This window comes from Cephus cinctus, unplaced genomic scaffold, assembly GCF_000341935.2.
Source record: "Cephus cinctus unplaced genomic scaffold, Ccin1 Ccin1_scaffold0299, whole genome shotgun sequence".
NCBI lineage: Eukaryota > Metazoa > Arthropoda > Insecta > Hymenoptera > Cephidae > Cephus > Cephus cinctus.
The window spans coordinates 36,488-42,742 of NW_014333002.1; the positions used below are offsets into that span (position 1 = coordinate 36,488).

Consider the following 6,255-nt stretch of genomic DNA (forward strand, 5'->3'; position numbering starts at 1 on the left):
AGTAAATGTCAGAAGACCGTAATTATATTCTGTCAAGTCTGTAAACGAGACCTTGGTAAAATTTCGAAGCATCGCGAAACAAGTTGCCTTTTTTGTGGAATCAAGTTGAAAGCAATGGGGGTGGTTTCGTTGGAAAAATTTAAAAAATGTTCAATTTTGAAAGATTTTTAAAAGCAACCTTTGTTACGTGACTTTGGTTTTATGGAAGTTACCCACGTTGATACAGGATATTATGTTTCTGTTTTCAATGAGATTGGATCTGGGGGTGCTCTTTGCAATAAGATGAGTGCCCTTGACTCCTGAAAGTAACTACCCTTGACGTCTGTGTTATTGCACGGTACCCCCGCTAGGGCAATACCGTTTAAAACAGATACACAAAATGATCTACCCACAGGTCTGACATTACCAAAGTTAAAAATTCGTGTCCAAGAGTACTTATTTTAGGATGTACTGTTGCAGTTAAGTTCAGTAAAAAAAACAATTCGTCCCAGAAATACTTGAAACCTCAAAAAAGTCCAATGACCAATAATGATTATGACACAGAAAATCGATAGAGTGCAAGCTTACTGAAATCACTGGTGCAGCAACAGGCATTCATCCCAATAGCGGCATCCATACCTAATAAGAGGATGAAAAGTAAAAGGAAGAAAAGAAATTAAAAAGCCAGAAAGGAAAAATTTTAAATAGAATGTCTCAACCAGTCTATTATACTACGAAACTTTCTAACTTCTCCTACCCATCAACCTATTTTTTTTAGTATTAGCTATGACCAAAGACAGCCGATCCATGTCTTTCTTAGGTCCTTTACGTGCAAATATTAGTTCCCGCGTTGTTATGCAACAAAAATGTGATTAAACCCCCGCGCAATATTTTACCTATAAGTAGTTTTTTCCCAATATTCAAAAATAACGTAAAAAAGAATTACTACTCCAAAATTATGTCAAAGGATATTTTATGAGTTTTCTGAACACGTGATTCCTCTACTTATACTATAGTAGTAGTCTGAAAAAACTTCGACTTCTTTCTACGTATCTATTATACAATGCTGAGTCTATGCCTATCCCGTAATATCTCCTGCGTTCACTACGCTGCTACGTAGCGCTACGTACATGCTTACACCAGGATAAAGCGGTATGGCGGGAGACGTCAGACATACGATTCGATAGTCATCCGCCAGCCTGCCGCGGAAGCGCCTCGCGGGCGTCGACAGTCGAGATTGGTTTGTACGGCTCGTACAAAAAACTTTTCGTGTTTCTATCGTTGCACAGTTATATATCCCTGACGTGTTATTCTATCATATATATATTACATTCCTGGTGCAGTTTTATACCGAGTGAGGTCGCTGCTGAGGGCATCAAGCCAGAAAGTCACTTGAGGAGAGACAACGGTCAGAAGGGCCTACGAGACCCTTCTTCGAAATCATCTTCACTTTATAGGGTGTGTGAATATTTTGTAAAACAAAAAAGAGCGTTTAAGTGTAATATTTTCCACGTGATTATTTTCAGTGTATTTATTCAGTGGTTTATGTATATAATTGTAGATTCACTGTTTTTCAAACTCATACGTTGTGCTCTTGTCATTTATCATTATAATTAATTGGATAGACACGTGACAAATATTAAGATGTTAGGCAATCGTTTGCTTTTGGATTTTAATGATTTTCTGACTGTCTTTCTTTCCTCTTAAATCGTGCAGGCGGGATTTTACTTGCTGGGCATTTTTTTTTGAAAGTGAGTTTGGGAATGGCGTTACTCGGAATCTTTTTATTAATGTCAAACGTTATCTATGAAGTGTCCTCTCATTGTCAGGCATCCTTGCGAGAATATAGCAATGTATGCACTCCTGGTGTACAAAGGACAATCAGACCGAGACACACCTGAGCCTGCAGGTGTGGGCCAGTCATTTGGGGGCCAGTTGTAGTCTCTATGTTTATTATATAACAATGTGATAAATTCTAACTAAAAAATAAAGAATAGCAATTTATATTCGATTTTATTCAGAAGGGTAAATAGTCGTTTTATTAACTTTATTTTCAGAGCAAATTGACTATCGATTATCGAACGCTTTTACACATTTTTAATCTATCCAATGAAAAGGTATAGTGATTATCGGATACGAATGCATCTGAGTGACAAGTACAAGGTTACCTGAAGCTTACATTTTATCACAGCCATTATGCTCTATAACTATAACTAGCAATTGGCCGGTAATATCCACAGTGGTTATCATTTCGCCAATGTTTTTTTTTTATCATAAGATTTCGAAGAGACAGGAAAGAGAAACAACAGTATTCGTTGTAATAAGAACGTTGAGCCTGACGTCAGTGACTCTCCATTTTAGTTCCGAACGCAACTGTAATTTTTAAAATTTTAAATGCATTGTCGAGAGAACAAAACATGTTATCCCTCAAGTTGCTTGATGTGAATGCATCCTAAAGCAACCCATGCGTTATCGTATCTACATCGCACAGAGAATGATAATAGGAAACGACGAAAGAGAAAAGTGGAAGCAGGAAGATGAATTCTGTTTTATGAAACACTTGAAACAGGCATGCTGCAGGCATATACGCGTGTGTGTATATATATATATATATATATATAGACAGGGAGGAGAGGGAGAGATAGAGAAAAACATACATTTTTACAGTACGAACGGATTTTATGTTCGGCATTGAACCTTGCGACGCATCCGATGTGTTAGGATAACAGAGAAGAAAGACAGAAGAGAAAGAGAGGAACAGTAACCTCACTCCCTCGTCTTTCAGATACAATCGGCATCTTCACTTCTAGTCACATTGCATTTAGCCGGTCCACGAGAAAAATTCTTAGAAGATTCAAATCTCCACGATTTTCATTGCAAAAGAGTGCCCTAACCTAAAATTCGAATCATACGTTGACGATATGTATATATGAATATATATTATATTATTATAATTATATCAATCATATATAAAATCAGCAACAATTTTCTTACTCATAAGCACTTACTTTTTGGTTATATATATTTTTAAATTTATTTTGCATTAATAGCAAAGAGCATGGAATGTTTGCCAAGTATTTCTAAGCGTCCAATTTAATTAGAAATTGAAGCGGTACAAAAAAGAGCTGGTTAAACCGGAAGTATTTTGGAGACTACAAGTTCACTTGGGACACGTCACGCTCCACGCATTTAGATTATGTACACGTATTTACTTACGTAGACAGGCATTATTATACATATATCATACGAACGTCAGGGAAGTTACATTGCTTGTGCTGTTGAGGACGACGTACGTTTCATATTGTTATTGCAGCATTCAGCTGCAACAGCATGGAGGTACCTACTTTGGTTACGCAAAATCTGTGGCACACTCGCTTAAAAAAAAGAACGTGCTTGAAGATCGCTCGTGAATTGTCGTACACACTCGGTGAATTCCGGAAAGTACTGTCGCTACGGTTCTTAATCACGACTTATAGAAAAGTGGAGGCAAAGTCTATATACTTCCTAATGATGCTTCCTTAGCAGTTTATATATATATGTATATCTTTGTAAAGTTTCGTATAATACTCCCCGGCGCACGTTATGAATTTAGTTAGAAAACTTTTCAAAGATGGCGAGCGTGAAAAGTTCGCCGGGACCTCGTAGGCGCGATAGAAGTACGTTACCCATGTCAGTGTTACGAATTGCCGCGATGAAAGTTGGACGATTTGACTTACGGTACCGCCGTGAAATTTCTAATGCGCGACGTGGAGTTCTCGTTCGAGGACAGTCTCAATCGTTTGGTGGGATACTTCGGAGCAAGGATAACAGACGTATCTACTATGGATCTGTTAGTATACCTGATGGGACAGTCTAATTATGTTTGTCACGTATTAAATTGCTGAAGTGAATTATTACGGAAATGATTATTGGTTACCGTTGGCGAGTACCAGTGACCTCGACTATATTCCTGAGTCGTGGATAATTTTAACCTCTGATCGATATTCCGCCAAATCGATATTTATAGAACTGGGTGAGAATCGGAATAATTTATATTTTTATCTTTTATATTTTTCCGAGAAATATTCAATATTGAGAAATCATGGTCACAGACGTTTTTTTTTTTTAATTTTTAATGTTGGGTACACGTCAATGCATTCGTACCGAATGAATATTTCATCTTTAAGTGTCACGTGCTTTTTCATATCCGTTTGAACAATTAGCGGCCATTTAAACACGCCTTCGCAAATAATGGGAAAGCGACGTTCACGTATTCACAATGTATGTGAGAATTGACACGCTGGTCGTTCACGAGTGCCGCTGGTTCTTCCCTTCGCAGAATTCTTGGGACTTTGTACGTTACTTGGAAATCACAGTCATATGTTAATGATATTGATAAGAGACTCATGGATAGGTGTGCAAGAGAATAAAGTCTGTTTAAAAAAGAAGGATACGCGATTTTTCCTAAAGTTTCAAAGAATTTCTTTTTCTTTCTTTTTTCACATTAATGTATCTTCAAAGGCCTACGGCGGAGTCCTGTAATATACCTTCCAATTCCCATTGGTGCCGAGGATAGCCTGACATCTTTTCGGTATGCTCTCAACCAGTTTTACTGCGTTTTCTGTTGATAAGGAACGCCGTATCTTCCTGATGCGTAGAGACACTTGATTCAGGTTGGAAAAACGCTTTTCCGCCAATTTCCTCTTTATTAAACTTCCCACATTCCAATGGGATTGGCATCTCGAGAGTGTGCAGGCCAGTTAATTATTTTGATGCCACAGCGTGGTTTCGGCTGTTCAGAGCTGTTTACCAAGAACTTGACTCTAGAAAAAATGCTCAAGATCAACATGGTCTTCCGAGGACCGTTAGGAAGATGTTCGGAAGCAAAAATGATACTTGGGTCTTACAAGAAGATAACGATCCCAAACATGGAGTCGCTTTTGCACCGTCTGCAAAGAGGAAAATGGCATAAAAAGAATTAACTGGCCTGTACATTCCCCAGATGCCAATCCCATTGGTGGTGTGCGGAGTTTAATAAAAAGGAAACTGGTGGAAAAGCGTGTCTGCAATCTAAAACAGTTGTCTGTATACATTAGAAAGATATGAAGTTCCTTATCAACAGAGTACGCAGGAAAACTGGTTGAGAACATGCCGAGAAGATGCCAGGCCACCCTCGACAGCAATGGGGATTGGATAATATATTAGATAAGTCCGCTGTAGGTCTTTGAAAGTACATTCATGTCAAAGAAGAAACAAAATAAGATCTTTAAAACTTTAGGAAAAATCGGATATCTTTTTTTCTTGAACAGACTGTATAAATGATATTTAAAACATTCTTAAAACATGAAATTCATTGAATTATAATAATTCATTGATGTTTAATTCCCTGATGTATAAATCGTTATGGATTCCACGATGAGTTATAATGGACTGACGATTCCTAAGGATAAAGCTAATAAACAAAAGTAATGAATTCCCGACGTTTTTGTAACCGCTGGGAAAATAACAGGAATCGAGATTAGCTTTTGGCTTGTATTTGGTATTTCCGGCTACGGAACCAGAAGGAAATAGCGGTTTTTCCTACAGGAAAGCCTCGTGTCCGAAAAAAAATACCAGTGTATCCTACACTGCTTCGTGTATATAAAAAGGGGATCGACAATAAAGTCCTAAGAGTCTGGTAAAGTTTGCTCGAATAATTCCTCGTTACCTCAACGCTCGTTGGTCAAGACGCCCTCGTAAACAAGGTAGAGCTTATTGATCCGCGTTGTGAATTATGATTTTGATGAGGAGTGAAATTGTGCCGGTGTTTCATAGACTGTTAGATGTTGGAAATGTGGTAGTAAAGTTTTTTTTAATTTTTTGACATTTTCGCTTTACCTCGTTACCGTTACTGCTTCCATAATTTACGGGGAGACCGTTATTAATGCATTATTCTGTCACGGGCGGGAGACGACCTTGAATTCGAATGAGATTCCTTTTGTACGCATAATTGTCTCCAGAAAAATTCGACCGAGAATTACTCGACGGGCTGCGTTTGTAAACAGGCGGGATTTCTTACTGTGCTGCTTACGTCACCGGCGCGTGTTGACGCGCGACACGCGACAATGTCGTCGCTTTGCGTCGGGTCAGCCTTGTCCTGTGCATGGAAATCATTTGGAAAGTCATCGCGCGCAGTGAGAGTGTCGATTAATTTCCCTCTGTGACCTCGAGACGTGAAGCAGGAGAAAGAGACAGGGAAAGAGAGTGAGCGAGTGAGAGAGAGAGAGAGAGAGAGAGAGAGAGAGAGAGAGAGAGAGA

The 6,255-nt window shown here is 38.6% G+C and overlaps 1 protein-coding gene across 1 annotated transcript in view; it reads left to right on the plus strand.

Moving 5' to 3' along the window:
- Window positions 1–1,171: 1,171 nt before the first annotated feature.
- Window positions 1,172–6,255, plus strand: part of LOC107266130 (dual 3',5'-cyclic-AMP and -GMP phosphodiesterase 11) — a 73,367-nt gene continuing 68,283 nt past the window's right edge. Inside the window, exon 1 of the mRNA XM_015736311.2 lies at window positions 1,172–1,437. The gene's annotated coding sequence lies outside the window, so the exon portion shown is untranslated. The remainder of the gene's footprint in view (window positions 1,438–6,255) is intronic.